A 27061-nucleotide genomic window follows, 5' to 3' on the forward strand; every position below is an offset into this window, starting at 1 on the left:
TGCATACTACCTACCTTAGACTGTACCTCCCCCTGTCCAGTTATACACCAGCCTTGTCTCCGCCACCCACGACTTTCACAGGCTTTACGTATCACGACCCCACCTCTAATGTCGCCCTCCTCCTCACTCGTGGTACCTAGACACCCGACTTCAGGACGCACAGAAAGAAGCGGAGCGCGTTGGACTCATGTTCCAAACTAACCCATCACCTGAACTACTTCATCGTTACCAGCAATCCAGAGATGATTTAACAACCCTCCTAGAATGTGTAAGTACTGACTCCTGGAAGAGCACCTTATTCGCAGAGTAATTAAGAAGACTCCTGCTACTGCCCGTCATCATTCCCCCACCGTATTTGCCGAACAGCTCATCGACACGTGATCAAACCAGTCCAACCCTGTCAACCTAACTGCCCCCGTCCAAGATGCCCTCTCCTGCGGTGCTTTTGCTCGTGGACTCCGCCTAGTACATGCTCTGCTGCAAGAGGATGATGAAGAAACTATGCCGATCACTAAAGATGAACTACGACGTGCTCTCTTGAGAGGTAAAGCCACGTCCCCTGGGGATGATGGCATTACCTACAATGTGCTACGTTTACTGCACCGTGTACCCGGTAACCCCCTCCTTCACCTCTACAACATGTACAATATGTACAATAATCCCCATACCCAAGCCCGGCACAGCAAATTTTAGGCCCATCTCCCTTACATCCTGCTTCTGCAAAGTAATGGAAAGGATCTTGCTCACCCGACTGATGTACCAACTACAAGATCGCCTTTCTCCACGTCTCTTCGGCTTTCTACCCCAACGCAGCACCCATCACTGCCTCGTCGACTTGTATTCTCGCCTCTCCCGTGGCAGTGTTGTGGCATTTGTAGATCTAAAAAGTGCATTTAAAAAGAGACATTATTTTAGATCATTTAATTGACTTTGGAATTAAGGGTAAATTGTTGCGATGGATTAAGGGCTACCTCAGTAACCGAACCTCCCGCGTCTTCTTCAGCGGTGCCTACAGCTCCTCACGGGATTTTCACCTCGGCACTCCTCAAGGAGGGGTACTAAGTCCATTTCTCTTCAGATTTACTAATGCATCGTCTCCTCAGTCTTTGCCTACTATTCCTGAGGTTACAATTACATGCTATGCAGATGATCTATGTATTCATTCTACTTCCCCAGCACACCTACAACTCTTTCTTACTTCTCTCTCCCAGGCTTCTGCTAACTGTGGTCTTGTTGCTTTCCCACAGAAGAGCAGAATTTTCTCCTACCGCCCTCCTGCCACGCTGCCAGAGTTCATGATTGGAGACTGCATCATCCCACTAAGCTCCCAGTACTGCTACCTTCGTGTACCAGTACGAATCTCGGAAACTCTTCCTGCCCGGCGTCAATCCCATCCCGTAATTCGTGAACTGCTAGATCGTCTCCAACGTCGGCTCCGGCCTCTCCAGTGGCTCACCAACAACTCTTCCGGTATCTCCATCCCCGTGGCCAGAACTGTCTATATTACTTTTATACGCTCTGTTGTTGATTACCTCTCCCCTGCCTTAATTCAACTTCCTCGATCTGCTTTAGAGCCACTGGAGATTTTTAAGAACAAAGCAATAAGAACAATTCTTGGTTGCCCAATGACTACCAGAATTGTCAACATACAACGGGAATTACGGCTTCCATCCCTAGTTGAAAGGATTTATTCTAACGTCACCTGCCTCACAGTTAAGTGTATACGCTTCCCCCACCTCTCACCGCACTTCACAGCGCTGGTCAGAGCTTCTCTCAGCCCCGCTCCGCCCGTCCCCTACCTCATGCCCCCCGGTCGCCGTCTCATAAGGTCTATCTCCTCCTTCATTCGCAGCCTAGATTTACAAGTACCAGTAGCTGACGTACCCCCAGGCCCTCCCCCGTGGGCGCTACCATCGCCTGTGGTTAGCTTCACTCCTACAGCAAAATGTGACCCACCTCCTCTACAACTACAGCTGGCCTTGGAACATGTTACCCAGGTAATATCCTCCATCACTGCTCCGCATCGCATCTACACTGACGGATCACTACAATCAGATAGTGCAGCTGGAGGAGCAGTCTTCTCACCTGACCTACCGCCGCCTCCTGAGGGCTGGGTCGGCCGTCGACTCCGAGATCACTCCAGCTCCATGTTGTGCGAGCTATACGCCATCTTAGATGCTATCAGTCTCGTTTGTCAAAGAGGAGTTAATGCTGTCATTATATGTGACTCTAAGCCTGCACTGCAATCCCTCTCCGCTATTCATCCCATTCACCATTCTGTTGTACAACAAATCCTTTCCTTTCTATCCCTACTGACTATCCGTAATCTCTGCATTAAATTTATTTGGATTCCATCTCATGTAGGTTTACACCATAACACCAAAGTAGACCGCCTAGCAAAGGAAGCCTGCCGACTCCCCCGTCGTGATGATGGACGGCCTCTCTCCCTGCCATGTTACCTCAACAGGGCCCGCTCCGCTGCACTTCTACCGGAGCATCGTCGACGGGACACCGAGAGACCCTTCAGTGTCACCATCACCCACTACGAATCCGTATGCCGCCACAAATACACATACCGCCGCAGGGGACTTATGGTTCGTCGCCACAATGTTGTCTCAGCCCGACTGCGGCTAGGCTACCGTCCACCGTGGCAGGTCGCCGGGGTGGAGGGCGAACCTGTATTCACAAAATGTCTCCTATGCCACGCTCCACTAGCCAACACCATCGAGCACTACTACCTAGCGTGCCCCACTGTAAGACATCTAATACCCCAGGGACTACCATTAGATGCCATCTGTCGTCATCTCCTATCACAAAATAAATTAGATGAAATACTTGTCCGTTACACCCGCTTTGGTGGATTTTCATAATACCTGATGCCCTGCGTGACATCTCAAGCTTGCTTCCCTTTTGAATGAATGTACAATACCCAGTGTCCTATCTGTTACATGCAACTCATGTATTGTATGTGTGTATATAAAAGTGTATGTGCACGTGTGTAAGCATGTGCATCCCATTTGCCTTCCTACATTCATTATGAAAACCTCCCCCACTGTATGACGCTATTGCGTAATAAATCAAATCAAATAAAATCTATCCAATCGTAGCAAAAAAAAAAAAATCGTTTCTGGTACCAAGTTTGTTACGGAAAGATTGATACCCAATCACGCACTACATTTGGTCATCGAGTAGGCACTGCTCTCAGCCAATCAGGATGATGAGCCCCCACCCCCTCCCACCCGCATCCTTTGGTAGGTTAGCTCCTGTCGGTCATTCGGATTAGTGACTTTTGTAATGTGTGTGTTAGTGTGTTTGTGTGTCTGTGATTGAAATTGGTGGACCGGACTATCTAGGTCTTCGTTAACGAGTCAATGAAATAGTGACAATCTGATATAGAAAAGCTTTTGTGTTTTCTCTACAACCCCAAGACCACCGTGAAAGGATTTTCCATCCTAAATCGAGAAGCTTAGACGAGACTAGGGTGAGTGTGACACTACAATGCAAACGCTAGAATGACACAGGGTGACGGGTACACACTTGCCCAAGGGTGAGGAGCTTTGAAGTCTTTATAAAGGCTTAGAATTCTAGTTACTTTTGTTAGGATTTATCTGTTAAGTTCGATTTTTATTACAGCAGGTTTAGTTAATATCGTGGTTAAATAACGCATATTTTACGCCTGTTAATTTCAGTGTTCTTTAATTGCATTGATTAACCACACGTGATCCAGCATTTGTAATGTTGGGAGTGCAAAACCCCGGTCACACATAGACGACTTAGGTGTTCGTTTGAGTAGAAACGACTTCGTTGACTTTTTATTTTATTTTTCGAATCTCCAAATGACATATTACTTTTGTGTCATATGTTGAGAAGCTACATGACGAACTAAGAGGCGTTAAACCTAGAATACGAATATTAGACACCACGTTGTTGAATTGTCTTTAGCGAAGTCTAGAATACCGTAAGCGAAGTCGTCCTGCAGATTTTCAAAATCATAACATTTGACGAGAATCATGATAGTATGATAAGAGCTTTAGGTAATTAAAAAAAAAACACCTGGTTTCCATTACGAAACAAATTCTAATTATAGACTATAGATTCCCGTTGCACTTCGTATAGCCTACAGCCTATATTGGTATTATCCATATTGATATCGTAGCATATAGCAATACTATATATCTCGAATAGATTTTGAATTCTGTTTCATACGTTAGACACAGAAAATGTACTTGAGTAGACTTGTAGGCCCGTGTTTCTCAGCTAGGGCTCCGCAGATGTTTACCAAAGGCTCCACAGGGCTGGGAATTTGAACATATTAGGCCCCTGTCACGCATACACGACTCGAGTTCGTTTGAGTGGAAACGACTTAGGTTAAAATCTTTTATTTTTCGAATCTCCAAATATCAAATCAACTTTGCGTCATATACGTGGAAACTGAATGACGAACTGCGAGAAGTTAAACCTAGACGAATGTTAGACACATTGTGAACTGTAGGCTTAGGGAAGTCTAGAACACTGTAGGCGAAGTCGTCTTCCAGCTTTTCAAAATCAAAACATTTGATTAGAATCGTGATAGTGTGAATGGAGCTTAATTGCAGTTAATCCTGTCATGGCTCACAATGTGTCTTAATGAAGATGTGAAAATATTTTTCTAGTTTTTATATGGCTGGTTGACTCTCAGAATGTAGCGATGATTTGAATGATATATTACTATGTTATTATCACGAAATGTTTAGCAAAAGTGATTATATCCTACATAATCCCGTATCAAAGGGTCCCCTGAATATCTAAGATAATGTAAGGTCTTCATAAAGCTTGACATCACTCACAGGCCAAGCACATTCGTTGGGTGAGTTGTCGATTCACATTTGTTTTTTCCAAGGCTGAAGTTACTTGCGCATCAGGTGTTATGTATGTCTTATTTGCGCTTTCGACCCTCATTTGCATTCTGATGTATCCTAGGGGGTTGAGGTTGTAATGTGCTTGTGATAAATATGTTTTTCGGTGGCGTAGTGTATGATTTGTGGCTGCATGACAGAGGAAGCGTGTATTTTGGTCGTTTGTTCGTGATGTAGTGATGTGAAAGCGGGTTAACCGCAAGCATTTGGTAAATGAATGCAAAATACAGACTTGCCAATGAAATACTATATGTAATATATAATAAGAATACAAGAATGAAGGAGACTGCAAGAGACCATAAGGCCATCACCACCTGTCATCCCCATCCATAAAGTTGTCTAATCGTTTCTTAAAACAACTGATAGTTTCAGCGCTTACTACATGGTTACTAAGTTTATTTCATTCGTCGACAACCCTATTAGTGAACCAATTGTTGCCTATTCCCTTTTTAAATCTAAATTTGTCCCGTTTATAACCATTACTGCGAGTCCTGCCTTGTTGTTTTAATATGATGACTTTGTTTGCATCACCCTTGTTAAAGCCTTTGATCCACTTGAACACTTCTATTAGATCACCCCGCACTCTGCGTCTTTCCAGAGAGTGGAAGTTAAGATGCCTAAGCCACTCTTCGTAAGGTAAATTTCTGAGTCCATGATATATACATAATGTGTAATGTATATAATATATAACAAGATAATATATATTACATATAAATGCATGTTGGAATTAGCAAACGCGCGCATTAAATCTATGATGTTACGTAGGATCTGTGGGCAGATGGTCGTGAGTTCGATTCCCGGGACCCACTGCGAGCTTCCCGCGTTGGCTCCTGACAGACCTGGCCAGGCGTGGAGGCGACCAAAACATCGCTTTAAAGAAAGAAAAAAAAAAAATCGGTCCGTTTCCCGCAGCCGACAGGTCTTCGCCCTCCCATGGGTTTCTCACTTCCCACTACGGAACTCCAAGACACCACACAGGTAGTAATAAACATGGTTGACCAAAGCTGCAGAATCTTTTGGTCCTTAAGTATGCCATATGTCATCATTATTATAATTATTTTACTATTATAAAAAAAAAAATTCTTACCTTCATTTGTCTATTCATTTATTTATTTGTATATTCACCAACTGGTTTATTTACATATTCCTTTGTCTATTTATCAATAACTTTATTTATTCATTCATTATACTTTCATTTATTCAATGATCTATTTATTATTATCTACTTTTCATTATTTTTTTCACGTCCAAATTTTCGTGCCTGTAAAATTCGTCACTTTATTCAACTTGTTTTGTCGTACTCTCTGGGTACAACAATGCTTAGTTTCGTCTTTCTATCTTTGGTGTTCATTATTCGTTGTGTTAATGTGTGAGCAACAGGCACTAGGCTAGCTGCAAATTTCTCCAATTTCTTTCTCTTTTATCTTATCATAATTTTCTATTGTTATTCATATTTATGTTCATATTATTCATATTATTCATATTCATATTATTACATATATCATTATCATCATTACAATTACTATTGTCATCATTATAATCATTATTGTCATCATTGTTATGATCGTTATTATAATCGTTATTATGATCGTTATTATTATCGTTATCGTTATTATTATCGTTATTATCGTTATTATTATCGTCATCGTTGTCATCATTATCATAACTGTTATCATTATTACTATTAATATATTAATATTAATACTATTGACATTATTAGTATTGTTATTACTACCACTATTATAATAATTACTACTGTTATTATTACTATTATCATTGTTATTATTATTGTTATTATTGTTATCATTATTGTTATCATTATGGTTATCATTAAAATTATCATTAAAATTATCATTACTATTATCATTATTATTATTATTATCCTTATTATCCTTATTATCGTTATTATCGTTATCATCATTATCATCATTATCATCATTATCATCATTATCATCATTATCATCGTCATCATCATCATCATCATCATCATCATCATCATCATCACTATCATCATTATCATCATCATTATCATCATCATCATCATTATCAATACCATTATCATTATCATTATCATTATCATCATCATTATCATTAATTACTATTGATTATTATTACTATTATTACTATTATTACTATGATTACTATTATTACTGTTATCATTATTATTATTTTATTAATATTATTAATATTATTATTGTTATTATGATTATTATTACTATTATTAACTATTATTACTATTATTACTATTATTACTATTATTACTATGATTATTATTACTATTATTACTATATTACTAGTATTACTATGGCTATATTACTATTATTACTTTATTACTATTATTACTTTATTACTATGTTACTATTATTACTATTATTACTATTATTACTATTATTACTATTATTACTATTATTACTATTATGGTTATTATTACTATTATTTACTATTATTACTATTATTACTATTATTACTATGGTTATTACTACTATGGTTATTATTACTATTATTTACTATTATTACTATTATTACTATTATTACTATTATTACTATTATTACTATTATTACTATGTTACTATTATTACTATTATTACTATGGTTATTATTACTATGTTATTATTACTATTATTATTACTATTACTATTATTACTATGGTTATTATTACTATTACTATTACTATTACTATTATTATTACTATTATTATTACTATTATTATTACTTATCGTCATTATTACTTATCGTCATTATTACTTATCGTCATTATTACTTATCGTCATTATTACTATTACTATTATTATTATATTACTTACTATTATTATTACTATTATTATTATTACTATTATTATTATTACTTATTATTATTATTACTATTACTTATCGTCATTATTACTTATCGTCATTATTACTTATCGTCATTATTACTTATCGTCATTATTACTTATCGTCATTATTACTTATCGTCATTATTACTTATCGTCATTATTACTTATCGTCATTATTACTTATCGTCATTATTACTTATCATCATTATTACTTATCATCATTATTACTTATCATCATTATTACTTATCATCATTATTACTTATCATTATTATTACTTATCATTATTATTACTTATCATTATTATTACTTATCATTATTATTACTTATCATTATTATTACTTATCATTATTATTACTATTATCATTATTACTATTACCATTATTACTATTATCATTATTACTATTATCATTATTACTATTACACAGGGGAACACTTTTTCAGTAACTTTGAGTTGCATTGGATATTTTAACGGATTTTGAAAGAGTTTTAGGCGCTGATTTCAAATCTGAAATTAGTTTTTCTCTACAAGCTCTAGTTTGTATGCAATTTGAGGTTAATGAAATTGTACATATGTGAACTTGCGTAAACCATGTATAAGCATTTTAACGTCCATATATATAGATAGCTTCTAATATTTTGATCATTCTTCTTTTGTTTCAGTTCAAACATGGCTTCCAGAATGAGACATCATTGCAGAAACAAGCCTGATGCCTTCTGCTACATATGTGGATGCTACACACTCAATCGTCAGAGACGTAACATATCCTCGTTCGTCAAGCGTGCCTACAAGGCATATTTTGAAGTTCATCTTGGTGATCAAGACAAGCAATGGGCTCCTCATGTTGTGTGCCACAATTGTGAGGAAATGCTTCGAGACTGGACCAAAGGAAAACGCAAAGGTCTGCCTTTTGGAATTCCAATGATTTGGCGCGAACCCACCAACCATGTAACTGACTGTTATTTCTGCATGGTAAACACAACGGGTGTTGGGAAGAAAAACCGACATAAGATTACGTATCCGAACATTCCCTCAGCTATTCGGCCTGTTCCGCACTCTGAAGAAGTACCTGTTCCAGTTTTCAAAGGCTTGCCTTCATTGGACGATAAAGACATTGGACATGATACAAGCCAGCAAGACAGTTGTGACAGTGAATTGTCAGAAAAGTGTTCACAATCGGAGGACTGTTCTTCAGACACTGAACCTTTCCCCGTCCCTAAGCCTCTTCCCCAGGCTGAACTGAATGATTTAGTGCGGGATTTAGGTCTTTCAAAGAAAGCAGCAGAGCTTTTGGCATCAAGATTACAAGGCAGAAATCTTGTTGATCACTCTGTTAAAGTACAGTATCATATTTCAGAAAGCGTGACCAGCTTTTTGTGACCTTCTTTTCAAAAGACAGACAGTTTGTTTACTGCCATGACATCCCAGGGCTTCTCAAAGAACTGGGTGTACCTTACTATAGTCCTGCTGAATGGAGACTCTTTTTAGACAGTTCAAAACGCAGTCTAAAGTGTGTTCTTTTACATAATGGCAATGTTTATGGAGCAGTACCTGTCGGTCACTCAGTGCATTTGCGGGAAGACTATGATGATATGAGAATGGTCATGGACTTATTAAAGTATCATGAGCACAATTGGATCATTTGTGTAGACTTAAAGATGGTCAACTTTCTTCTTGGACAACAGAAAGGTTTCACCAAGTTTCCATGTTTCCTCTGTATCTGGGACAGCCGAGCACGAGACAGACATTGGGTCCAGAAGGACTGGCCTATTCGTGACACCCTTGAAGCAGGCATGCCAAATATCATACAAGACCCAATTGTAAACAGAGATAAGATCATCTTTCCTCCTCTTCACATCAAATTAGGTTTGATGAAACAATTTGTCAAGGCACTGGAAACCGAAGGTGAATGTTTCCAACACATCATCACAGCTTTACCAGGGTTATCATTTGAGAAGATCAAAGCAGGCGTGTTTGATGGCCCACAGATTCGAACCCTAATTCGTGATGATCACTTTGTTGCTAAGATGACCGCTTTAGAAAGGGCAGCATGGTTATCCTTTGTGGCAGTCGTTCAGAACTTCCTTGGAAACAATAAGGCGGAGAACTACAGTGAACTTGTGAACAGAATGCTCCTCGCTTTTCGTGATCTCGGGTGCAACATGAGCATCAAGCTTCATTTTTTGAACAGCCACCTTGATCAGTTCCCTGACAACCTGGGGGCTGTGAGTGACGAACAAGGAGAATGATTCCACCAAGACCTAAAGATCATGGAAGAACGCTACCAAGGGCGCTGGGACAAAAGTATGATGGCTGACTACTGCTGGAGCATTAAACGAAATTGCCCAGATGAAATGTACAAACGCAAAAGTTACAAACGCAAATTCCTGCCTGAAAAAAATACACAAAGAAATTGATAAGCTTCCATCAGCTGTGGTGATGTTCTGAAGGATGCTAATCTAACTTTGGGATAGATGTTCTGTTAATGTTCTGTTTCTTTTGCCTTAATAAATGTACAGAAATGGCTTTCATACTGTTTTAAGATTCAAGTGAACAAAAGAATTGTGGCTAATATTGCAATTTCCTATAATAACGAAAATTTAAAAAATAAATAAAAATGTCAAATTGCATAAAATCTGTAGCTTGCAGACAAAACCCGACTTCAGATTTGAAATCAGCACACTCAAGTTGACTATAGAAAAGTCTTTTTTTAAATGCAACAAAATGAGTGTTCCCCAGTGTTATCATTATTACTATTATCATTATTACTATTATCATTATTACTATTATCATTATTACTATTATCATTATTGCTATTATCATTATTGCTATTATCATTATTACTATTATCATTATCACTATTATCATTATCACTATTATCATTATCACTATTTTCATTATCACTACTATCATTATCACTATTATCATTATCACTATTATCACTATCACTATTATCATTATCACTATTATCATTATCACTATTATCATTATCACTGTTATCATTATCACTTATCATTATCACTATTATCATTATCACTATTATCATTATCACTATTATCATTATCATTATTATCATTATCATTATTATCATTATCATTAATATCATTATTATTATTACTATTATTATTACTATTATTATTACTATTATTATTACTATTATTATTATTATTATTATTATTATTATTATTATTATTATTATTATTATTATCATTATTATTATTATTTTCTTTAATGACATTAATATATATATCATTATAATTATTAATATTGTTATCATTATCATTACTATTGTTATCATCATCATTACTATTATCATTACTCTAATTATCATTATTATTATTATTTTTACTACTCTCGAAGGTGTAGAAGTTCTTGAAGATCCTCAAGATCTCGAAGTTCTCGAATACCCTGAAGGTCTCGCAAATCTTAAGGGTTTCGAGCGTTTACAAGCTCCTGAAGGTCTCGAAGTTCTTGAAGTTCTGGAAGGTGTAAAAGTTCTGGAAAGTGTAGAAGCTCTGGAAGGTGTAAAAGTTCTGGAAAGTATGGAGGTCCTGGAAGGTGTGGAGGTCCTGGAAGGCGGCGCGGAGGTCCTGGAAGGCGGCGGGGAGGTCCTGGAAGGCGGCGCGGAGGTCCTGGAAGGCGGCGCTGAGGTCCTGGAGGGCGGCGCGGAGGTCCTGGAAAGCGGCGGGGATGTCCTGGAAGGCGGCGCGGAGGTCCTGGAAGGCGGCGCGGAGGTCCTGGAAGGCGGCGCGGAGGTCCTGGAAGGCGGCGCGGAGGTCCTGGAAGGCGGCGCGGAGGTCCTGGAAGGCGGCGCGGAGGTCCTGGAAGGGGGCGAGGATGTCCTGGAAGGTGGCGTGGAGGTCCTGTAAGACGGCGCGGAGGTCCTGGAAGGCGGCGCGAAGGTCTGGAAGGCGGCCCGAAGGTCTGGAAGTTCTGGGTGGTCTGGAAGTTCTGGGCGGTCTGGAAGTTCTGGGCAGTCTCGAAGTTCTGGACGGTCTCGAAGTTCTGGAAGGTCTCAAAGTTCTGGAAGTTCTAAGTGCTCGTAGACGGCTCGTTCCGGGAACCCCGTCTCACTGGCGAGTTGTCAACAGACGCCCTGAAGAGAGTCTAAGAAGTGTGTAACTGGGATGAGGGGATTGGTCGAGTGTTTTAGCTCATTCCGGGACTTCCCGTCCTCGAATATAAAAACTAGCCGTCTGTCAGAATAAAGTGTATTTGTAAAATTGTGTGTGTGCATGCGTTCGTGATTGCGTGTGTGTGTGTGTGTGTGTGTGTGTGTGTGTGTGTGTGTGTGTGTGTGTGTGTGTGCGAGTGCTCATTGTACGTATGTAAACAGAGCGCTCATAAGTGCTTTCATTTATTGAAGTATTTTTTCCATCTATCGATTAGATCACAAAGAACTGCAAATACATCTATACTGTAGGGTGGAACAGAGGAAACGCCTGTTTTTTACAACTGAATAACTTAACGTATTTCAAAGAGAAACTAATCCTAATTACTCCCAGTTAAAGACACATTATTGCATTTTTAGAAAGACACAACTAACTCAGTTGTCTGACTATATTAGTCTCCTTCAGGTGACGTCAGTTGTCAGCACCAGTGAAGTTGTAGTATGCTGACACGGGATAATCACGGTTCCCGTAAGGCAGCTCGTCAGCCAGTGTGCCTCAAGAGGTTAATTAATGAACTGACGTAAACACACAACATTAGGACGTGGACATAAGACACTTGATTATGTCTTCCGGAAACGTTAAGGACAATAGCGTAATGACGTAATAACGCAATAAATAAAAATGGTCAGTCCCTCGGAAGATCTAAACCTATTCAGTGATGCGCGTGAAATTATGTCAGGAGTCCACTGCCCCTTAGAAATATTAATATTAGGGCATTACTCATTTAATGCTGATTCGACTATTTTTCTCCTGAAACCGTAGTGGGACTTGAACACTAATCTGGCCTTACCCCAGTCGAAAGAATGATTCTTATTTTTCACATGAAGAAATACAGCCGAATTTTCTTGCCCATACCTAATTGACCTTTTATGTTCTGCCAATCTAGTGTTCAAGTCTCTCCCGGTTTGACCCAAGTAAACCAAATCACAATCTTGGCAGGGCAAACAATAAACACCAGGTGACTCAACTTCCTTCGGTTTTTATTGAACGTTCACAATTTGCTTACGCACGGTGTTAGGATAGTGATAGGCAATGGTGAGACGCTCATGAGGAAACAACTTGGTAGAAGAACTGATGGTATTATTGAATGGAATTTTTAGAATGTCCTTAAAGGAGCGGTGAAAACTTGAGGGGACGGAAGTTTTAAAATGGTTGGCCCTAGCCTTACTGAGGGCTTGGTCCAGAAACCAAGGTGGATAAGCCAAGTTCCTAAGTTGACATTTGATCCCCCCGATCTCTTGGTCCAGAAATTGAGGACTGCAAATCCTGAAAGCCCTCAAGAAAAGGCCAGAGGCAACACTTTTCTTAACATTGTCAGGGTGATTGCTAAAAAAGTGAAGGTAACTCCCTGAGTGGGTGGGCTTACGGTACACTGTAAAGAATAAATTATCATCAGTTCTTCTTATCAAAACGTCCAAGAAAGGGATTTGGTGTCCTTCTTCCCATTCAACTTTGAATTTAAGATTCGGGGTCAATTGGTTCAATTTATCAGGAAACACTTCAAATGGGTCCCAACTGTCATCCCACGCCGAAAAGATATCGTCTACGTACCTGAGCCAAATCATTTCGGGCGGTTTGGTGCTGGGCAAAAGGGTACACTCAAAATACTCCATGTATAAATTGGCCAAAACAGGAGACAAATTGGAAACCATACTACAACCAAACTTTTGACGGAAGAATTGGTCTTGAAAGGAAAAGACATTTGAAGAAACACAAAGGCGAACTAAAGCAAGAATTTTGTTGACAGGGAGGGGGAAAAATGTCTTGAAACTGTTGCAGTTTGGTTTCCAAAAATGTAAGTACATCTTCGACATCAATATTCGTGAATAACGAGGAAACATCAAGACTGAGGTGCCTTAAAACCTGTACTTTCATATTTTTGATCTTTGAAATAAAATCACATGAATTTGTAATAAGGGAGTTAGAAAAATTCCCAACGTATGGGGATAACAAATCCGCCAGCCATTTAGCAAGTTTGTTAGTGCAGGAGCCGCGGTTGGATATGATGGACCTGAGGGGAATGTCTGTTTTGTGAACTTAAAGGGGGACCATAAAAATATGGGAGCTTAGGGTTGGTGACTTTCAAATCATTAATGCATTTGTCAACTGTGATATTACGGACTTGTCTATTGAACTCGGCGGCTGTGTTCTTGAGGGGATTTTTGTTGAGTTTTTCATAAGTGGCCGAATCATTAAGCAACTCAAGGGCAATCTTAACATAAACAGACTGATCTAAAATAACAATGTTGCCACCTTTGTCCGCTTTTGTGATGATGATGTTGTCAAGCTTTTTTAAAGCAGACAGGGCCTCCCTGTGTCTTTTTGGTAGGCCATTTTAGTTTTTAAAACATTCGGAACATCATTTAATAAAACCTCTTTAAGGCAGGCAAGGTCTTTGTCAAATATTTGTCGAAACCTACCAGATAGTCCAGAACATGGTTTCTCTCGGGTGTGAGGGCGAAATGAAGGCCAAACCCCAACACTTCTAATTGGGTGTTGGACCATTCAACTTTGGTAAGGTTGATGACGTTGTCCGTGAGAGAAAACTTGGACCAAACGTTCATATCTTTTATTACTCTCTTTACTGCTTCTAACGCACCGTTAGTGAAAATATTTGTATATAACGCCTTGACATCATAGCTTACTAACTTTTTCCCCGTGAAAAATTCAAAAAACATGCCAGAAAAATTCTTAATAAAACTGAAAAAGGAAAGAAATTAATGGAACTTCTGGAGGAATACCCCAATCCTCCCAGAATGCGCGGTATTCCAAAAATTCACAAACCCAACGTTCCAATGCGACCCATAACTTCAGGGGTTGGCAGTGCACCCCACAGACTAGCGAAATGTCTAGCCAAACCGCTATCACAGGCAATGGGATCGATCAGCAATACACATTTGAGACATTCTAACGATCTTTTGACAAGACTAAAAGATTTAGATTTCACGGGGAAAAAGTTAGTAAGCTATGATGTCAAGGCGTTATATACAAATATTTCCACTAACGGTGCGTTAGAAGCAGTAAAGAGAGTAATAAAATATATGAACGATACTGACCTACCCATAAGAAAACAAGATTATATAGAATTGATAGATTTATGCGTAAATTTCGGTGCGTTTACTTTTAATGGTGACGAATATGAACAACATATAGGTCTCGCTATGGGTAGTCCTTTAAGTGCAGTGATGGCCTGTCTATATATGGAGTTATTAGAAAAAGAAAACCTCATCAGAATCAATGGTAGGGGATCACACTGGTTTAGATATGTAGACGACGTCCTCGCAATCATCCCCGAAAACACCAATGTAAATAATAAAGTGAGAATGCTTAACGTGGTCAACAGCGATATTCAGTTCACCGTAGAAGAGGAACAAAACGGACAATTGCCCTTCCTAGATACGTTAATACGACGAGTGGGAAAAACTGTAACTTTCTCAGTATACAGAAAGGAAACAAACAAAGAGGATTTAGTACATTACTTCTCCGCACATGATGATAGGACAAAGAGTGGTATAGTAATAGAATTTTTTCTCAGGGCACTACGAATCTGTAGTAATGAATACCTAGAAAGCGAATTTGATTACATTATGAAAACCTTTGACAAACTTGGATATCCAGAGGGAATGTTGAAAAGAACAAAAAGAAAAGCAATAAATATTTACAATCGCGGAAAGAAAGAGAGAAATGATAAAAATAATACAAATTTTATATCAGTACCTGGCTCAGAAACGTCACCAATAATAGACAAATATTTAACAAAATCGGGTATAAACATAGCTAAAATAACTAACAAGAGGATAGGTGATTTAATAAAGACTTCTGAAAAGAGAACCAATTCCGAAAACAGCGTCGTATACAAAATCCCGTGCAATAGTTGCTCAATGGCTTATTTTGGCGAATCGTTAAGAGGATTAGAAAAAGAATTTATGAACATAAAAACGACATAAAAGCACATAGGACATCTAATTCTTTAGTAGTTCATGCGGAAAAATTCGATCATTTACCAAACTGGAGAGAAACTGAAGTGCTACATAAAGGTTTTGATAAATTCACTAGAAGAATTGTTAAATCAGCATATATTTCTACTAATAATTCATCGAATCATCGAGGAGGGTTTATCAATTTAGCTAAAGAAACTAGTATTTCAATTCTAAAACACGCCAGAAAAACGACCTTTCCCAAGTGTCCGAAAAAATAATTAGATTTAGTACATAAACTTCAATTGCAGTTCTACATACACTCTCTGAAGAAGTTCTACGCGAACGAAACGTTAGAGTGTTTAGGGTTCCGAGCCTTCCCCTGTGTTTATGTTCTCCATCATCCAAATATATATATATGTATGTATATTATACTGGGCTGCATCCAAAAAAATCCTTGCACCGAAGACGTCTTTAACATTTCCCCTTAAAGTTTTCCATGCTGAATCCGGAAATCATACTCTTTTTTTTTTTCAGGCAGGTTCTCATTTTTTTTTTTTTTTGTAATAAACGAAGCTAAATGATTCAAGTTTATCGCGTGGAAATGCGTCTGATCCAGTTGTATAAAATTCCTGTAAATTTATATATGTAAGTAAAGGGAAACAGAGGTTGACAGGCCATTCTAATTTATCGAGAAGGAACTAAATCATGGTCAAAAGGTACTAGATGGCTTTCTTTGAATAAAATAGTTGATTTATACCTAATTTTAGAAAGTTTATAAAATCGTTCTTACAACCTCGAAGTTTCCGCTGAAACGTGTGATTTATTTTTTAAGTAGCAGTCGCAGTAAATAACCTTCATATTTTGATTTCGCAGAGAAGAGTAAATAAATTCTTTAGTTAAACAGACAGATAAGAAATATTTAGGATGGAATAAAGTAGAAAAATAGAAACACAAAGGAAGTCGCGTGTCAATACAGGTGGAAGTCCCACTGCGGGGGTGGGGATGGAGGGGAATGAGCATTAACATGATTACTGCTGGAATAGATTTGGCGGAAATAAATTTGCAAGTTGGAGAACGCTTTACGCCAAATCTTACGACCGCAAAAGTTTATGTGAATACGACTAAATATAATTAGACAAATAAAGAAAAAGTAAGATAAAGAGAGAGAGAGAGAGAGAGAGAGAGAGAGAGAGAGAGAGAGAAAAGAGGTGGGAAGGCGGACTGGCCATCTGATGGTGTGGACTTCTCCCCCTCCCCCTCCCCACTCTACCCCTTCTGGGTGACCCAACGCTCCCATGATGCTGAGAGGCAATAATACACCCCTACGCGTTTACGCACGCAGAGGAAATGTTACGGAGAATCTTGACATTTTTCCACACTAGGACTAGAGATAATTGAGATATTAACCACACACAAACACAAGAAGACAAACTTCAGGTAAATTCACGCAATTAATGAAACGTAGATTTTCTTATCCGTAGACTTTATCCCTTTTGTTTTTATTTTACATTGTGAAAGAAAAAAATCACGCTAATGAATTGAAATAAGTAAATGTTAAAAAAAAACACACGCCCCTTCCATACCGGGTAGCACTATCCTTTCTGTTGCTATTGAGACACCCCTACGGACCAGAGTGTCCCAACATTTTTTTTCATCTCTATTCAATAACTCCAAAGGATAGAAGCGCTGTTTATTGCCAACGGAGAGCACGTCACGTCTCTCCTCTGTACCTGGTAGCATTTTATTTATTATGGCTGCCGTCAGGTGATTTTATTCGCCTCTCCTTGGCGGCCCCTTCAAGAGGTCAGGTAGTTATAATATTACCATGTCGTTCAAACCGTTCTTTAATATGGGGCACAGTTTCATCATCAATGTATTTAATGATGGTGATAATGATATTGATGATGATGATGATGATGATGATGATGATGATGATGATGATGATGATGATGATGATGATGATGATGATGATGATGATGATGATGATGATGATGATGATGATGATGATGATGATGATGATGATGATGATGATGATGATGATGATGGTGGTGATGATGATGATGATGATGATGATGATGATGATGATGATGATGATGATGATGATGATGATGATGATGATGATGATGATGATGATGATGAATAGTAAGACTATTCCGTCTTCAAATTTTAAATCACTTCCAAATTTCGAAAGCAGAACGCTGCCATCACCATATCAGTGGTCCACTGATGAAGACAGAAACTTTTCTCCTTTTTGTTATATGTGGCTCATGACAAAGAGCAGAAACTCCTTTTTCGTGGTCTTGTTAATACTTGGCCATAGCGATGCCTTTGGTGTTTTAACGTGGAATTTCTTCTTACTTATAAGAAGCTTACATTGTGAGAGGCAGAACTACTCTTAATTCTGAGGCTGATTGAAGTCGAGGGCTTTGGCTCCGTTGCCTGGGTCAGAATCAACTCTGGTTGTCTCGACCTTGGAGCAGCAGTCACTTATTGCCTTAAATCGACGCCTTGCCGGTGTTATCTCATTTTTGCTTTTCCTTTCGAAATTTACCGGGATAAAAGAAGGACGTCTTTCAAAGTCCGTTTTGAGGTGAATCCAGGAAGGAAATATCTCTTTTTCCTTGCAACTCTCTGACTGAAGAAGACATCGGGGTAACGAGTTAGCGTCTAGTGATTTCCTTTTGCAGATCTTCGTCTTATTTCCCTTCTTGAATATTACAGGCACAAACAAAGCCTGTCTTTCAAAATCAACCTTCAGATGAATCCACGAAGGAAACCTTACTCTTTCCACTTGATTGGCCATTACCGCTTTCTTTGACTGAAGAACTCGGGATGATTCAGCATCCATTGGAGTCTTCGTTTGGTCTTCTTTCCTGAAGACTACAGGCACAAATGATGCACGTCTCTCAAACTCCATTTTTATTACAAATCTTTCCCTTTCCTTTTTATTGCCCATTACCTTCGGCTGTAAACCTTCCAGTGATATATTTCTGTTTTTATTTTCTTTATTAAAGGCAACTGGCATAAACGATGCACGTCTTTCATACTCAAGTTTTATTCCAATCCAAGATGGATGCCGTTCTTTCTCCTTTCTACTGTCCGATGAATCACTAACCTGGCAGGTCGCGAACATATCCTTAAGATGTTCAATGGATTCTTCATTGTAGCTCGAGGTTTCATGAAGGTTTGTAAGACTCTCTAGTCTGCTTGGTGGTTTACTAGGTAAAAATAAACTTCATTTAGTTTAATTTTACTTCCAATTTATAAGTGATTACCTTCTTCTTCAGTCAAGGCTTCGGCATTAACCTCTAATGGAGCCTCTGTATCTCCTGGTTGAACGATGCTCCTCCTGAAGAAAAAGAGAGCGCATTGCGTGCATATTTGTCAAACCTCGTTGAACGTCTAACAGACGTTTTTCATAAGCCATTCCTTTACAAGTTGCCCGAAGGCTTCTGTGCCATGGTTCGCTTCTGCCTTACTGGTCAGGTTCTTTTGATTCATGCCTTCGACTTCACAACGCTCTTCCAATGTCTCGTTCGCCTTTGGTGCGCCGAGTGGAGAAGGCCCGTTGTCGTCGCTGCAATCAGGAATTCCAATCGCCATTACCATTCCCTTCGTCTGCCGCAAACGTCTGCGGACTTTTGATCGTGAGGGGAGGAAATGTGCTTGCCCGTCTCTAGTAAACACCACCGAAGGGCCAAGGTCCCGGGAGGGAATGCCCCTCCTCCCAAAGCGCAGATCCCAAGGGAGGAAGTGGGAGACAAGGAGAGACCACTTGGGCCAAATTGCAGCCATTCACGACCCCCAACCCTTCCCACATTAGCGGGATAAAACTAGTTACTACTGTTGATATTGTGAGAATATTTTGTCACTTTTCCTTTACCTTTTTATATGTCGTAGAACAATCTATTGTTCTTAGAGCCAATTGGAGGGGTCGGGTGAGGAGGAGGAGTGGAATCCCCCTTCATAATCGGTCCGCCCGGTCTGTTGGCCCTATACACTGAAAGACTGCTTGATTTGACTAATTTGATCTATGTTCAGTTATTTACTTGATCACTTATAAATAACTTTTTTAAAAATATGAATAAAAAGGATAATAAAACTCAAGATAATTATCCTAAATTTTCTCATGTACGCATTCATATGTGTGTGTGTATGTTTGTGTGTGTTTGTGTGTGTATGTGTGTGTCTGTGTATGTTTGTGTGTGTGTGTGTGTGTGTGTGTGTGTGTGTGTGTGTGTGTGTGTGTGTATGTGTGTGTGTGTGTGTGTGTTTGTGTGTGTGTAAAACAACCTAGGCCAATTTTCATATTTTTCAGTTATAGTCTTTTCAAATTTTCTTCCCCTTTTGCGATTTTCGTTTATTCATATTTGGTACCTTTTTTTTATTTTTCGTGTTTTCCCCCTACTTATCTCGTGCCTTGACTCTTTTGTTTTGCTGTTTCATATCTTTTGTAGAACTTGTTATTTTCTGTCAATACACTAATTTTTTTTTTACATATTTTCCACCCCTAAACAAAGAAAAAACCCAGAAGACTTCCTTGACTTGCCCTTTCCACCTTATCAGGAGAAGAGGTGGCCGTGATTAAGCTCACATTCACTCAATACGCATGAAAAAAAAAAAACGTTCCTCCCATCTTAGAACGTTGTGGGGTAAATGGTTATCGCGGTGTCCCTCCGAAAACTCTGTTCAAGGGCAATGCAGCAAGTCACAGCAGGACGCGGCAGTTAATTGACCCCTGCCAGTTCATCCCATCACGGCTCCCCTTCTCTTCTCAAAATTACTGACGAAGTCATGAGATTCTTTCGGACTTCGTCATCCGTTTATCCATTCACAATCCCTCTCTGCTCACTCCCCCGTCTCTTCCACTCTCACTCCCCTGCTCGACAGACATTCTTCATGCATCCAAGGACTCATTCGCTTTGTTCATACACTTCGTTCTTGGTCTTCCTCTCAAGTCAACTCCACCCACTTCATCCTAGTTTGCTTTTAACACTCTTTTGCCACTCTTTCCTCTAAAATGTTTGATCTATCCTATCCGGCAGCTCTCGACCCCGGCTCTGTTTCTTGCCTCCGCAGTTTTCGCTCTTTTCCATTCTTGGAACGCAGGTCATAGACCTCGCACACTGCCTTTTCCCGCCAATGTATATATTTCGGGTCACTTTCTGTCCTCTCTTTGCCTCCTGAGCAGCGACACACAAAGAATAATCTTCAAAACGCGTTCACTGGCAACAGTCTCTTTTATACGCAACAACCATACTACTACGGTATTTTCCTACAGACTTTTCTTCCTCTTCCATAGCAGCTGGTCTCGTCAAAGCGGGTATCTAGATGTTCCTCATCCTTATCCATATGAAGGAACACAGTCGAAATCACTGCCGTACAGGGACGCAGAAGAGAACCAATGATGAGGCTGTCCAGGGTTACACCGAGTCGAGTTAAGAAGTCTGGATGGACGACCAACCTAACATATGGCAGGGCGGCACGCATGCGTAGCAAGACACCTCTCGGTCTGCAAAAGCCGTACAGATTCAAAGATCGTTCTATCTATATACATAAGAAAATATTTCTCTCTAAACCTTCCAACCTCCTACTCCGGAAATGAGTCATCACCGGAAACACTAACTCCCGGGGACACATCTTACTCAGACTCAGAGAATCTTTACGAAATATTACCAAGAGAATCTTTACGAAATAACGCTAAGAGAATCTTTACGAAATATTGCCAAGAGAATCTATATACATAAAAACGGAATTGCGGAATTCTGACAAAAGAATCTTTACGAAATATTAATGAGAAAATATTTACGAAATATTACCAAGAGAATCTTTACCAAATGTTAACAAGAGAATCTTTACGAAATATTACCAAGAGAATCTTTACGAAATATTGCTAAGAGAATCTTTACGAAATATGGCCAAGAGAATCTTCACTCCACTAACATAAAAAAATATTTCTCTCTAAACCTTCCAACCTCCTACGCAAGGCCCAACCCGGAAATGAGTCATCACCGGAAACACTAATATTACCATGGAAAAAGAAAGTGGTGCTAACAAGAAAAAGAGAATCTTTACGGAATTCTGACAAAAGAATCTTTACGAAATATTAATGAGAAAATATTTACGAAATATTGCCAAGAGAATCTTTACCAAATGTTAACAAGAGAATCTTTACGAAATATTACCAAGAGAATCTTTACGAAATATTGCTAAGAGAATCTTTACGAAACATTGCCAAGCGAGCTACGCCGTAGGCCAAGCACACCTGGCGAAGCCAGGTCCAGGTGCTTGTATTAAAAAAAAAAAAAAAAAAAAAATCTCGTACTAGTTCGGAGTACACTGGCGTATCCTAAAATACCCCCGCACCCAATAGCAAAGCACACGGGCAGATGCTGCAAGCAGTCTTTAAGAAAGCACTCGAATTCGTGTCAAACACGCAGTACCCGAACATCCAAAAAGGACAGGATTGACACCGTGAGGTTGATTTCCCCCACAAAGAACACATTTTCACATAAGAAAGCTGCTGTTATCTGGGACAGGCTTTTACAGGTGAATAACGAGACAACATTCATTAACAGACAACAACCTCTTCGGTTTCTGTTACGCTTTGGGAGGACACACAGCGGAGGCGATTCACCTAACCTAACGGCAACACGCTCGGATGAAAGATCATAGCGACACTCTTGACCTTGTATTTGTTTATTTCAACAAGGAAAATCATGGGCACTGTGAGGGGAAGCGTCTGTGTACAAGATTACTGTACTATGGCACCCAAGCGTGGCTCCACCTCACAGGAAAGTGCTTCTAAGAAATCAAGACTCACAATTGAAAAGAAAATAGAAGGGGAGTGGCTGGTGACGAGAGTGGCTGGTAACGAGAGCGGCTGGTGACGAGAGTGGCTGGTGACGAGAGTGGCTGGTGACGAGAGCGGCTGGTGACGAGAGTGGCTGGTGACGAGAGCGGCCGGTGACGAGAGTGGCTGGTGACGAGAGCGGCTGGTGACGAGAGTGGCTGGTGACAAGAGCGGCTGGTGACGATAGGGGCTGGTGACGAGAGAGGCTGGTGATGAGGGTGGCTGGTGTTTCGTTGCAGCTTCCCTCGTCCCCCCGCGCGCCATTTCTCGTCTTACCACACTAAATGTGTATGACCACTTTATCGTCTGCCACCACGACATCTGCTTCGTGCCGACACCACTCTTATGCTACGCGGGACTCGAACCCTGGCGCCACATGCTCTGCACGTTCTCCTCTGACTGGTGACAGAGATTCTATTCAGGCGAGAGCTTCTCTACATCGTCAGCTCCACCAAAACCTTCGTCAGGTTTCTTCCTCTCGATAGCGATTCGGTCAGAGGGTCTTTCGGTTCACCATGACGTCACACTCAGGTCAAGTGTACCCATGACGTCACATTTCGATCACGTGACCCCATGACGTCACATGTAGGTCACGTGTATCCATGACCTCACATTTGGATCCTGTGATCCCATGATGTCACATTTGGATAACGTGACCCCATGACGTCACATGACCGTGTAGGACATGGATTGACACTCGTAGTGTTAATGGAAGACAGATTTTGACCAGAAACTCTTCGGCAAAATTATCCCTCCTCACCACAGAAGGACAGAGTTCAAGATCGTCTCTGGACACAAGTCAAGACATCTGGATGGATGGATGGTGCACCTGAACAACGAGGAGGTGGGGGGGGAGGGCAAGCTCGTATGGGTACAGAAACGAGACAATTACACAACACTGGGACGCCATTTCTCCCGTGGAGGAAACGAGGTCATCGAAGATATAGATAAGTAAATAGATAAAATCTATTTGAAAAAAGAGGTCAAAGATAATGAACTAACCGGACTTAACGAAAGATGTCATATATATATATATATATATATATATATATATATATATATATATATATAGATAGATAGATAGATAGATAGATAGATGGATAGATATATATATATATATATATGTATATATATATATATATATATTTATATATATATATTTACATACATATATGTATATATATATATATATATATATATATATTTACATGCATATATGTATATATATATATATATATATATATATATATACATATACATATATATATATGTACAACACTGAATGGGTCTCAGTGATTAGAGATACATTTTAACAACCACAATGCACTTTATTTCTAAGCCATCAAAGGCCAGCATGCTTGAAATTGAAATGTGGTACTACCCAGGACTCGAAACGGGTAACCTCATGACAAGTGCGACATTGACTTTCCAACTAGGCCATCTCTCTTGATGGCCTAGTTGGAAAGTCAATGTCACACTAACATGAGGTTACCTGGTTCGAGTCCTGGGTAGTACCACATTTCAAGTTCAAGCATGTTGGCCTTTGACGGCTTAGAATTAAAGTGCATTGTTGTTGTTAAAATTTATATATATATATATATATATATATATACGTGCATACATACATATATATATATATATATATATATATATATGTATGTATATATATCAAGGACTACTATTACACAGGACGTGCGCACCCAGATCCCTGGGTCCGCTAGCGGAGGCCATTGCTTTCTTTGTAACCTAACATTTTATATAGGACAAATACATCAAAACTAGAAACCTAACATTGTATATAGGACAAACATATCAACTATTGACTTATTCAATGCAGTATAAGGTAATATAGACTTTTATAGTGAAATAATAAACTATTTTTAAGCCACTGTTATGCTTTGAAATGCCAATTGTAGCCGGACTTAACAGGTATTATCATATGAGGTTAGCGGACACCAGGGCTGGCGATTTTTTTTTTTTTTTTTTTTTTATCTTTTTAAAGCATATAAAAATCGATTTTTTAATCATATTTATTTGATTTAAATAGATTTTTTTATAGATTTTAAATATTGTGGGATTACTATCTGATATACGATCTGATTGCTAAAGGACATTTTTAGCATATCAATATAAGGAGCAGTGTTATATAGACTTGCCACAAGTATACAAGGAACGGTATAAGCCGTATGTGAGGACGGTATGCTCAGGTTCACTCGATTCCTCCAAGAGTTTCCTCATCTTGGTGACATTTGCTGCATTGTCTGTCACAACACTTCCAATGTGACAACCAAAATCTTGTTCAGCCTTCTTGATCAAATTTTGTACAAGTTGTAGAAGATATTCAGCAATGTGAGGTTTTCTTGATGTGTCTATTGTGTCAACTAAATAAATCTGACCAGTGGATGTTGTTAGAGTGACACATATTATGGGCTCATTATGGATGTTAGACCACCCATCAATTGAGAGACCTACAGTTTCATTATTCAGGTCATCTGCACACTTTTTATATTCCTTTTCATACACAAGATCCAAGTACTTATCAGCAATATCTTTTCTGGATGGAGGAATATAACTTGGCCTCAGGTTCTGAACCATCTTGAGAAACTGAGGATGCTGAACAAAACGAAATGGTGAATTTGTGGCAAATATAATTCTTGCAACTTCTTTGTCGAGATTTTCTTTTTGAGAGACTGAAGTTTTTATGATAAATCTGTCCAGAGATGTTGATGACTTTCTTTTAAATAAAAATGATTTAGCAGAAGTGGCGCCTGTGGAGGAGTCTGATAGTGACCTTTTTAATGGTGGAGTCAGGTTTGCAGATAATTCAAGCGGAGCCGATGATGAAGGAATTGAAGTTGTTGATACAGATCCTGAAATGGAAACAGAAAATTTTAGCATATTGCATAAATTATAAATGAATAAATAAATTAATGAATATAGTGTGATTTAGGCTACTTTTGAGTACAGTAGTTATTTTTTCAGATAATGATCATATTCACACAAGCCACTAAATTATTTGGAAATAATTAACAGGATATTAAATAGGTGGGCTTGGAATTCAGCCCACACATTATTCAGTCCACTTTTAAATTCACTAAAAATAATTGGTTAGTTGGGTTAGGTTAGGCTAAATCCCTTTGGGCTGAATCCCATTTGCGCTGAATTCCAATGGAACCTATGAAATATATTACACAATGTTGAATGAAATGAATAACAATCATCAAGGCCCCAAAGTTGAGTGGATACAGTATATTATAGTGATATAGTCATTACCTAATTCTAGAAGTAATGAAGTTGAAGTATAATCTCTTTAGGCCTTCACATTGTTATTGCACATGCTCTCCATTGTTCACCAAATTTATATAGTTGCGTATGAAAAGGGAGAAATGCCCACAATATAAGTAAAATTATTTACCTGGGTCATCAATTTCTTCTTCTGTATGCTGTGGCTGACCTTGGCATTTATCTCTGTGAGACTTTAATCTTGACACAGTGCCCTGTAGTTCCTGCCTGCAGTCTTTGCACTTAGCTTGGTACCCTTTGCCAGAAGTTGTTGGTAGTTTTTCAAAATAATTCCAGAGAGGATAATTTTTTCTGCCTGAAGTAACCACTCTGCCAGGTCCAGAAGACATCTTTCCTGGTTGATTCCAAAGCAGCAACTGACTGAATGAGAAGCTGCTTACCTAGAACAGTGATATATACATTTAGGCTTATACCGTTCCTTGTATAATTGTGGCAAGTCTATATAACACTGCTCCTTATATTGATATGCTAAAGATGTCCTTTAGCAATCAGATCGCATATCAGATAGCAATCCCACAATATCTAAAATCTATAAAAAATCTATTTAAATCAAATAAATCTGATTTTTTATATGTTTTAAAAACATTAAAACAATCGCCAACCCTGGTGTCCACTAACCCCATACAATAATATATGTCAAGTCCGGCTAAAATTGGCATTTCAAAGCATAACAGTGCCTTAAAAATAGTTTTATTTCACTATAAAAGTCTATATTAACTTATACTGCATTGAATAAGTCAATAGTTGATATATTTGTCCTATATACTGTACAATGTTAGGTTTCTAGTTTTGATATATGTGTCCAATATCACATGTTAGGTTACAAAGAAAGCAATGGTCTCCGCTAGTGGACCCAGGGATCTGGGTGCGCACGTCCTGTGTAATAGTAGTCCTTGATATATATATGTATATCTATCTATCTATCTATCTATATATATATATATATATATATATATATATATACATGTATATACATACATATATATATATATGTATATATATATATACATATATATGTATATTATATATATATTATAATATAATTATATATATATATACATATATATATATAAATATGTATATTATATACACTGTATATATAT

This window comes from Oratosquilla oratoria, chromosome 6 (assembly GCF_046742065.1).
Source record: "Oratosquilla oratoria isolate Oo_2021 chromosome 6, ASM4674206v1, whole genome shotgun sequence".
Taxonomy (NCBI): domain Eukaryota; kingdom Metazoa; phylum Arthropoda; class Malacostraca; order Stomatopoda; family Squillidae; genus Oratosquilla; species Oratosquilla oratoria.